We start from the raw sequence: 11,118 nt of genomic DNA, 5'->3' as shown, positions 1-11,118 counted from the left end.
TGGTGCCTGTTTAATAATAAAAAGCAGATGATAGTAAATATCATTAATCACAAATGTTAACCTATGCAAATTAATCTGAAAACATTCCAGCCTTATTAATAGGACTACATTTAGCCTAATTGGAACACATATGGCAAGAAGTCAAAGGCTATTGTTTGTCCGGATTAAATATAGGCCTTCGTGTGTATCCAATCTGTAGGAGATAGTGGGCTAAATCAATAGGCTGGGGTGTTTTCGGTTCAGTTTAAGCTAAGGTAATGCGTAAAAACGCAACTGCACTGAAATGATTAGCCTGATTGAATGTGATTCTCCTGAGAGATAAAAATGTTATCTGTTAAGCTCTTTGCTCTATGAATAGACCAATACTGCTTCTATACTGCTTCTATCTTTTTGGTCTTTTGTTATAGGCATAGCCTACCACTAATATTCTAAATTGCTGAGCATTTAAAATGACCATATTTATCTTGGGATAATGACACTTGCATTACATTTCAAAGTAAATGTTTTCATAAGCCCATAGGCCTACCAAGAACCCTTGTTGAGGCTGGGCAAGACCTTCAATAGGCTAGTAGACTTTGCAGAAATAATCATGGAGTTAATCATTGTTATAGCCTAGATCGCTTTATATAATCTGGACTGTTGTTTTTTCTAAGGCTAAGCTAACAAGGGGTAGCCTATGCTTTTTTCCCTGCCCTGCTTTTAACCATAATTACTAGCCTAAGGACTGCATGGTGACAGTGATTGTGTCTGTTAACAGGTAAACTTGTGGTAAACTGGGAACTCTGGGGGGGAAACAAAGTCAGAAAGATGCCCGAGTTTGGATGACCTTTCAAATGTTTTTATTTATTTTTAGTTCCCAGTTGTCTTGAACGCACTGAAGTCTGAATTCAGAGATTGCAGAGTTCCGAGTTCCCAGTTGTCTAGAATGCACTGAAGCCGGAATTCAGAGATTGCAGAGTTCCGAGTTCCCAGTTGTCTTGAATGCACTGAAGTCTGAATTCAGAGATTGCCGAGTTCCCAGTTGTTTGAACTCTGTGCTGGAGACATAGGCTACATCTTCTTTCTGAATAGGGCTCCCTCCAACAAAGAAGCCCTCTTGTCCATATTGATTTGAGAAATAGGCATACCTACACAGTAATCAAATCAAATGAAATTGTATTGGTCACATGGTTAGCAGATGTTATTGCGAGTGTAGCGAAATGCTTGTGCTTCTAGTTCCGACAGTGCAGCAAAATCAACAATTAATCTAACAATTCCACAACAACTACCTAATACACACAAATCTGAAGGGATGGAATAAGAATATATACATATAGATATATGGATGAGCGATGACCGAGCTGCATAGGCAAGATGCAATAGATGGTATAAAATACCGTATACATATGGGATGAGTAATGCAAGATATGTAAACATTATTATTAAAGTGTCAATAATAAAGTGACTAGTGATCCATTTGTTAGAGTGGCCAATAATTAAAAGTCTGTATGTAGGCAGCAGCCTCTCTTTGTTAGTGATGGATGTTTAGCAGTCTGATGGCCTTGAGATAGAAACTATTTTTCAGTCTCTCGGTCCCAGTTTTGATGTACCTGTACGGACCTCGCCTTCTGGATGGTAACGGGGTGAACAGGCAGTGGCTCGGGTGGTTGTTGTCCTTGATGATCTTTTTGGCCTTCCTGTGACATCGGGTGCTGTAGGTGTCCTGGAGGGCAGGTAGTCTGCCCCCAGTGATGCGTTGTGTGTAACGGATGTGAAATGGCTATCTAGTTAGCGGTGGTGCGCACTAATAGCCTTTCAATCGGTGACGTCACTTGCTCTGAGACCTTGAAGTAGTGGTTCCCCTTGCTCTGCAAGGGCCGCTGCCTTTGTGGAACGATGGGTAACGACGCTTCGTGGGTGACTGTTGTTGATGTGTGCAGAGGCCATAAAGTTAAACTGTTACATGTGCAGAATGCACCACCCTCTGGAGAGCCCTGCGGTTGTGGGCGGTGCAGTTGCCGTACCAGGCGATGACACAGCCTGACAGGATGCTCTCGATTGTGCATCTGTAAAAGTTTGTGAGGGTTTTAGGTGACAAGCCAAATTTCTTCAGCCTCCTGAGGTTGAAGAGGCGCTGTTGCGCCTTCATCACCACGCTGTCTGTGTGGGTGGACCATTTCAGTTTTTCCGTGCCGTGTATGCCGAGGAACTTAAAACTTTCCACCTTCTCCACTGCTGTCCTGTCGATGTGGATAGGGGGGTGCTCCCTCTGCTGTTTCCTGAAGTCCACGATCATCTCCTTTGTTTTGTTGACGTCGAGTGAGAGGTTGTTTTCCTGACACCACATTCCGAGTGCCCTCACCTCCTCCCTATAGGCTGTCTCGTTGTTGGTGGTGATCAAGCCTACTACTGTTGTGTCGTTTGCAAACTTGATGATCGAGTTGGAGGCGTACATGGCCACGCAGTCATGGGTGAACAGGGAGTACAGGAGGGGGCTGAGCATGCACCGTTGTGGGGCCCCAGTGTTGAGGATCAGTGAAGTGGAGATGCTGTTTCCTACCTTCACCAGCTGGGGGCGGCCTGTCAGGAAGACCAGGACCCAAACGCACAGGGTGGTGTTGAGACCAAGGCTCTCCAGCTTAATGATGAGCTTGGAGGGTACTATGGTGTCGAATGCTCAGCTGTAATCAAAGAACAGTATTCTTACATAGGTATTCCTCTTGTCCAGATGGAATAAAGCAGTGTGCAGTGTGATGGCGATTGCATCATCTGTGGACCTGTTGGGGCGGTACGCAAATTGCAGTGGGTCTAGGGTGGCAGGTGGAGGTGGAAGTGATATGAGGTGATATGATCCTTGGCTAGTCTCTCAAAGCACTTCATGATGACAGAAGTGAGTGCTACAGGGCAATAGTCATTCAGTTCAGTTACCTATGCCTTCTTGGGTACAGGAACATTGGTGGCCATCTTGAAGCATGTGGGGACAGCAGACTGGGATAGGGAGAGATTGAATATGTCAGTAAACACACCAGCCAGCTGGTCGGCGCATGCTCTGAGTACACGGCTAGGGATGCTGTCTGGGCCGGCAGCCTTGCTAGGGTTAGCGCGTTTAAATGTCTTACTCACGTCAGCCACGGAGAAGGAGAGCTGGCTGCAAATCAACTAGTGTTGATAAAACGTTTACTGGAGACAGGAGATCAAGTTGAGACATAGGACGAGGTGTATAATTGTATAATAAGGCCGTTTATTCAAGTGTAAAGATATCTGGCAAATCGTGCAGCACGGCCCCGTTCTGTCTGATTCATATGGAATCGTCGGAGAAGAGGCTCTAAACATATTGTGCAGTTCATTATACACTGAATGAAGTAGGTTGATCTAGTAGTCTGGCCTTCTGATTGGTCGATCTGGGACGTGGGTAGTCCTGTTCGGGCCTGGTATCGACGTTCCATTGGCTCTTAACATAGTTCTTTGTCTTGAGTCCCAACCTTGAATATAGTGTGTGTGGGGTTGTTTTAGCAGATTCCTGTTCATGGGGGAGGGTTGTGTGTGTGGGTCTGTGGCTGTTATCTGATGAGAACAACATGTGTGGGGAAGAGAGGGGGATGGGTGCCTGTTGTGTCAAGTATAGCTTGTGTTGAGAAGTTTGTTATAACAAGTTTCCAGTATCTATTACAATTTCTTACAAATCCCCCTCTTCACGTCTTATAGACGTGAATAAACTAGTTAAAATTTGTCAGAAGACAAATTTTTGATTCCCCCTCTTCACGTCTCACAAGAGACGTGACATAAAAGTAAAAAAAGACAAAGCTATGGGATAAAATTTGTCAGAAGACAAATTTTTAATTCCCCCTCTTCACGTCTCACAAGAGACGTGACATAAAAGTTTCTTAGTCCTCAAATAGATAGACAGGTCCAGCTTCCCCATCATCAAGCAATGGGAACATTTGGGCCCTTTCCTGATTAGGGTCTATGGCGGCAGTGATAACACGGCTAGCAAGCGTGCGCACATGGAATGCAACAGCATCCACAAAGTACAAGAATGCCCGCAAAAACGGAAATAGATACTAGGATAGAGGAAACCAGCGTCTTATATTTACCAAAAGCATCCATCCATGAGTCCCACATAGAAGTGTCCACTCCAGAATGCTGTTTCATCTTACCATTAAGGGTACGAAGTCCCTCCAATGCTACAGTCAGACTCCCATCCGTAGCTGTGTTATTGGGAATGAAAGTACAACACTGCTCACCAAACATGGCACAGACCCCCCCGCGTTCAGCCAATAACATATCAACCGCGATTCTATTTTGAAATGCCATCAGGGACGTAGCTGCCAATTGTCCATGGACCGCCTCGAAGCCTTGTTGAGTCCAATTGCCCAGTTTCTGGACATTAAAATGAATGTAATTAATTCGGTCCACATTTTTATTAACTGTGCACCACCAACAGACAGAAGATTCAAACCCAGCTGCCACTTAGTCCACCAGTTTATATTCATCTGGCACCCCCTAGGGACACCAATAGCATCAATGTAAGTTGAGTCGTAAATGAGCAAGGACCAAAAAGGAGACCACTCCAATAACTACACCTGGAGTGGCCAATCACACATTAGTAACCACAAAAAAAACGATATCATGTTAAACCCTCAGGTCCATCCCTCTATACAACCTGTACCAGGTGGGCTCGTCGCCACCCGGGAACTTCAAACCTTCACAACAGGGAGGACAAACATCACTTTTTATTCATTCGACAACATCAACTACAGCAAACCAAGGGTCCTCCTCTGTCAAGCCCACTCTCCTGCGGAAGCTTGATTTCGTATCAGCCTCTCCAACTGGAGCATCAAGCAACGGCATCATACCAGAGGCCCTTGCCACATCTGTAACAGATTTCTTCAAATAAGGCATGATACAGGCAGCACAGAAATGAAAAACAACAACTAGTGTCAGAAATCCAGTAATCATCATTGCAGTGTACTTACCAAACCAACCACCCAGCCAAGGGACCAGTCCACTCTCCTCCACACCTGCAAGACCCTTCATCTCCACTGATAACCTTGCCAACCTACTCAGAGCTTTTGAAATGCTCCCATCCGGACTAGTATTGTTAGGGACAAACGTGCAACACTGTTCTCCAAACATTTTACATACACCTCCCTGGTTGGCCAGAATCATGTCCAGTGTTAGTCTATGGTGTCTACTGGTTTGAGAGGTAGCATCCAATTGTTCAGCCATCCCTGTAAGTGCTGTGTGGGTGTATTTAACAAATCATTATTAATTATAGTAGATATAATTGATCCAGACATTTTGTTTTAGCATCAACAATAGCTGGGCCAATGATGGGCATCAGATGCCACAGGCCATCTTTCCTGTTTAATGTCTGGAATTCGTGGGGGACCCCTATTGGGACCCCCAACAGGTTGGTGTGAATGTTATCTGTACCCTCGGACCAAGGAGCGTCACGTTTCTGCCGTCTCCTGGGTTGGTCCCAAGCCTCTGTGTCATGTGCGGCTCCCAGAAGTTGGTTAGCTGTAACCTCAATAATAGGCAATGGTGTTTATCAGACTGGCCAAAGCACATGTGCCCTGACAATCTCCTTTCAAAATGGGGTCAACCGCCTGGCAGGTCCACACATCCACCATACATCAGCAACACCTCTAGTTAATAGTGACATTAGTGATGCAGGCAGTAGTAGGGAGCCTCCCATAGTCTATACCTCTACCTGTACCAGTGATACAGCTGTAATATCCCCCATATGCCTTAACTCCCCACGGTGCCTTCTGGGGAGGGACTTCTGGGAACACAAGACTCAGAGTCTTACGCAGGGTTGAATTTGGCTTAAACTTTCCAATATGCACATCCAACCTTCCCCATTACTTAGGACAAATGGGTGAGCAGCCAGAATAGGTCTGGCATGTCCACATACGACACAGTCCTTTCTATTAAGTGTTTTGTAGGCCAACCACATATTCTCCCTTCCCTCATAACCAGTTTCAGTCCCCAATTTGTCACTATCTGAGATGTCTTTTACATTTATTACCTGTACCAGATTGGAGAGCTTAGGTGATGGCGTGGGACTTGGTCTTGAAGTGGTGGAGGAGGCCGGCTGAACCCTGGTCTGTTGGAACTGGTGGTGGTTCTGGCGGTACTGTGATAGTAACATCCCCATCGTATCCCAAACAGACAGCTCAGGACTACAAGCAGTCCTGTAAAGCCCCATCCTCTCCCAGAGAACACATCACCAGCCAGAGATCAAGCAACACTTTCACTTCTATGAACGTACACAGTGATGAAAGGTCGGGGTCAGGGAATTTTCATTAAGGAGTTGACCCCCGAACTCTATTAGCAACGGTTCTTCTCCTTAACTCTGTGATCATTCGGCAGTGTCAGTGTGTCTCACCCTCCAAGTACGATATGCCCCCAGGTCGAGTGAATCACCTTCTCCTTTAATTCACCTGTAATGCATAAAATCTTGGACATACAGGTTTGGTTAACAAACAGTTTCTCATTTGTTCTATCTGATTATATATTTAACTTCTATGCCTATTTTTTAGCTAGAAATTTTTAGTTTTAAATTAGTTTATTATCCAATAGGCCCCATCCTATCCTAATCCACAATGTACCCCTCCCCCGTTTGATACCTGGCTCTAGCCAGGTATCAACCTTACCTACTCTAAATAATGACTTAAGTAAGTTTATGGTCAAGAGTTATAAACTCTATTATAATCATTTTAACTCAAAACTAGCATCCCAATGACCACAAATTCATTATTCCCACTACATCCCCCCGTGAGTGATCAAGTCACAGGAAAATGCAATGAAAAACAGGTCAAAAGGTTACACCTACATTCGTGTTCCATACCATATCTAGACATACCAAAAGAACCCTTTATCTTAACAAAGTCCCTTGATAATGGAGCACCACTGGTGTCCATCCATGGAGCCAACACATAAGGTTGGCAAACCTCCCTTGGTCTGGTGGGATAACCAGCCTCAGACCATTTTGTAGTTTAGTCAATGTAAGTTCCTTTCGCCATAATAAGACGTCCCGTCCTTTAGCATAACTCGACCAATCGGGACCCGTCTCAGCGACAAGGTTTTTCCAGGACCATTTATCTAAACCCCCCAATGTCATATACCAATGAAATCCGGTCTGCCATAATGTCTTGTCTTCAGCACTGTCCCTAGAACTTTCCAGCATTCCCCAGGGTACCGTGACAGTGGTGGTGGCGTTTATGGGGACACATAGGGTGGTACTTCTAACTCGGTCTGTAGTACAGGTATGGTTACTAGTTACAGTATGTCGTTTGTATATTTTGTGGTTGTAGATGTATGAAGTGGTGTTGGATGTGACATTAGTTTGGCTGGTGCGTGGGACAGGTGGATGTGCCAGGTGCTGTATTAGCCATGTGAAAGTTCCTAGGAAACTCCAGTGATTATATTGAAAATAACAAACAAGGGACCAGATATCCCCAATCTCGCCCAGGGCGGGAGATAACCCGTCCCCCGGCGAGATTCCTTAGTTCGTGTGACTGGGAGTCGTTCCCACATTCTCACTACCTGAGGTTTCTGTGATTAGAATCGAATTCAGGTCGTTCAAATCGGCCCTGACCTCAGTCAAAGTTCTGGAAGGAGTTGGTGCTGGAGTGCAATGTGTAAGGTGGTGCCAAGGTGCGCCTGATTTACCTTTGACCTGGACTGAGTGTGAAGTAACCTCCTTCACTTCGTACGGTCCAGTCCACCTGGGTTCTAGCCACTTTCTCTTGTGGACTTTCACCCTCACCCAGTCACCAACTTTTACCTTCAGTGGTGCCGGATCTCCCGTCCGCTCCCCCTCTTGGACCTTGTGAATCTGTTAGGAGGGAGCTGCAGAAAGTTCCGTCAATTTTCTCACATAGTACATTACAATTTTGTTGTACATCAAGGGCGGGCATATGACCTCCCTCCCTTGGTGGACCAGGCATGACTCTTCCAGTCATTTTCTCATGAGAAGAGAGATGGGTGCCTGCACCTGGCGAGGCTCTCATGGCCATCAACGCCAGGGGCAGGGCTTCGACCCATGTCAACTTCGAACCTGCACATACCTTAGCTATCTTAGCCTTAAGTCTGATTGGCGCGTTCCACGAGGCATTGAGATTGTGGCTTGTACACTGACCCAAACTTGTGCACAATGCCAAATCTTTCCTCCACCTGTCTTAGGTGTTGGTTACTGATATGGGACCCGTTGTCGGATCAGTTTTGTCTTGGAACTCCATACCTTGGTATGAGTTCAGTCTGCAGCCACTTAATGACTGACCTGGCATCCTCACGTGCTGTTGGTATTGCCTCAACCCATTTAGAGAACCTGTCTACCATAACTAACAGGTACCTTTCTCCTTTTGTCACATTGTCTTGCCCCATATCTGTGTAATCTATGCTGATGTCCTGAAAACAAGCGTTAGGGACTGGGTATGAACCCATGGGCGTTTTGATATGGTTTCTTTGGATTGTGGCTACCTCAAATGCTGCACTCATCCAGGTTTTGTGTATGGGAGTGCCCTTCTGATTTCTTCAATTGCCCACGTTTCTATTTTCAGCTCAGCCTCTGCTCTTTCCCTATGCTTTGTACCTTCCTTTTTGAATAAGTGGTTCTTATTCCTTTCAACTTCACTTTCTATCCCTTCCTTCACTGCTTCCTCTAGTTCTTTCTCCATAGTAAGGAGTTGCCCTTTTGATGGGGCAGCTCCACTAAGGTAACCTGCCTGTGTCCATTTTAGCCTCACTTCCTCCCATACTTTCTTTATTGTTTTATATTGTATTTTTCCCCCTGCTCTGTCCTTCATTCTCTGATCTAAGTATTCATTGAATTTGTGTTTGGGGACGGTGGTCGTGGCCATTTTGTCGTTATGCTATGTCTGGGTCTATACTATTTTGGTGCACTTAGCCCGTCACTTGGTCGAAACCAGCGATGTAATTTCCGTATCTTCAGTAAATTATTTTTCCGTTTTCCAACAATATTTCAGCTATATCCTTTTGGAACAATATATTAGTATATTCAAGCGCTCCCAAAATAATTGAAATAATATCTTTAGGAACTATTTTCCAAAAGATATTATTGTTATTCGCTTATTCGATTAATTAAATATTTTGCCAAAACACTTCAGAAATTTCCTTTTGGAACAATATATTAGTGAATTCAAGCGCTTCTATAATAATTGGAATGACAATTTTAGGAACTTTTATTCAAAAGTTATTATTATTTTTCGCTTTTTCGATTAATTAAATACTTTGGCAAAACATTTCAGAAATTTCCTTTTGGAACAATATACTAGTATATTCAAGCGCTCCCAAAATAATTGGAATAAAGATTTTAACCCTTAAGGAATTACCAACAGCACAAGAGGGAAAAATCAAGTCAACTTTCAGCGCGGCAGCTGCAAAACGGCCTAAATTAGGACTCGGCGGCCCTCTCAGTCATTATTAACCAGTGAGTCTCGTGAAACGGCCAATCTTACACAACATTCAGGTCAACATTTCCACATTTGTATTTTTATTACATAACAACATTAATATATGATTTCAGTTTGAGTTCTTCACAGTGCATCTAGTTAAGTGCCAAGTCAACCATTGCCCGACTATCTGAACTTGTATTTTTATTTTATTTTATTGATTCTCCACAACTAAAGCTCCCAATCGTTTTAACCATTCAACTGGTGTCTAGTCTGGAGAACCTTTTCTGGACTTGGATTCTCACGGAATTACTCGTCCCGACTATCTGAATCTTTTTATCAAGCCACCAGATCCTTCTCTTGTGGATCAAATAAAAGGGTCCTTCTCTTGTGAACCAAAACCTCTGTAACTAGACTCCTCACTAGGGAGTCACAATTCAACAGTAGAAATAAAAGGGTCCTTCTCTTGTGAACCAAAACCTCTGTAACTAGACTCCTCACTGTACATCTAATCGATCAACATATCGACTAGTGCCAGACTATTTGAACAAGTCTTGACCTATTATTACTCAGATATCTTTACACAATGCCTTCGGTTATTGACAGTTTTCACATAATATTTAACAATAATCCATACTCGCCCTCAGAAACACTGATCTTAATTTGGGTATTGACTATAATATAATATGCAGATTTCGATTTAACAGGTTCTGCTTACCTTTTATTTATCGAGCTCTTTGATCAGTATCCTGAGGCGGGCTGAATCACCGAATTTCTCCTGATTACAAGTCACCCCTCCTTCTCGAATCTTTCTCCAACTGTCTCCTCTCTCATCAACTTTTTATGGACCGAATTCCAAGGTTTTAACAAACCATCCTCTGCATACCAAGTTTGTTGATAAAACGTTTACTGGAGACAGGAGATCAAGTTGAGACATAGGACGAGGTGTATAATTGTATAATAAGGCCGTTTATTCAAGTGTAAAGATATCTGGCAAATCGTGCAGCACGGCCCCGTTCTGTCTGATTCATATGGAATCGTCGGAGAAGAGGCTCTAAACATATTGTGCAGTTCATTATACACTGAATGAAGTAGGTTGATCTAGTAGTCTGGCCTTCTGATTGGTCGATCTGGGACGTGGGTAGTCCTGTTCGGGCCTGGTATCGACGTTCCATTGGCTCTTAACATAGTTCTTTGTCTTGAGTCCCAACCTTGAATATAGTGTGTGTGGGGTTGTTTTAGCAGATTCCTGTTCATGGGGGAGGGTTGTGTGTGTGGGTCTGTGGCTGTTATCTGATGAGAACAACATGTGTGGGGAAGAGAGGGGGATGGGTGCCTGTTGTGTCAAGTATAGCTTGTGTTGAGAAGTTTGTTATAACAAGTTTCCAGTATCTATTACAATTTCTTACACTAGCCATATACATATTTTTTATATAGAGGTGAAATGCATATTTGGTGAGATCTTTAATAAAAACAAAACTTACACAAACTAATATGTGACACATAAGTATCGTGTGTACACAACGTGAAAGCATGATGTACACGCAGATGTTATGTAGATGTTTTAAGGCGTTCAAGGTGAGATCTTTCATAAGAAATGTCTATATGATGTGTCACGTGACATGAACATGACATGAATGTGTCGGCGGTTTGACACCATAGAAAAAAACTTTTCTCCATTGACAATCCATGTTAATTGATGGCAGTATCTTATTGC

The sequence above is a fragment of the Salvelinus namaycush genome, chromosome 28 (genome assembly GCF_016432855.1).
Source record: "Salvelinus namaycush isolate Seneca chromosome 28, SaNama_1.0, whole genome shotgun sequence".
NCBI lineage: Eukaryota > Metazoa > Chordata > Actinopteri > Salmoniformes > Salmonidae > Salvelinus > Salvelinus namaycush.
This window is presented reverse-complemented; position numbering follows the sequence as displayed.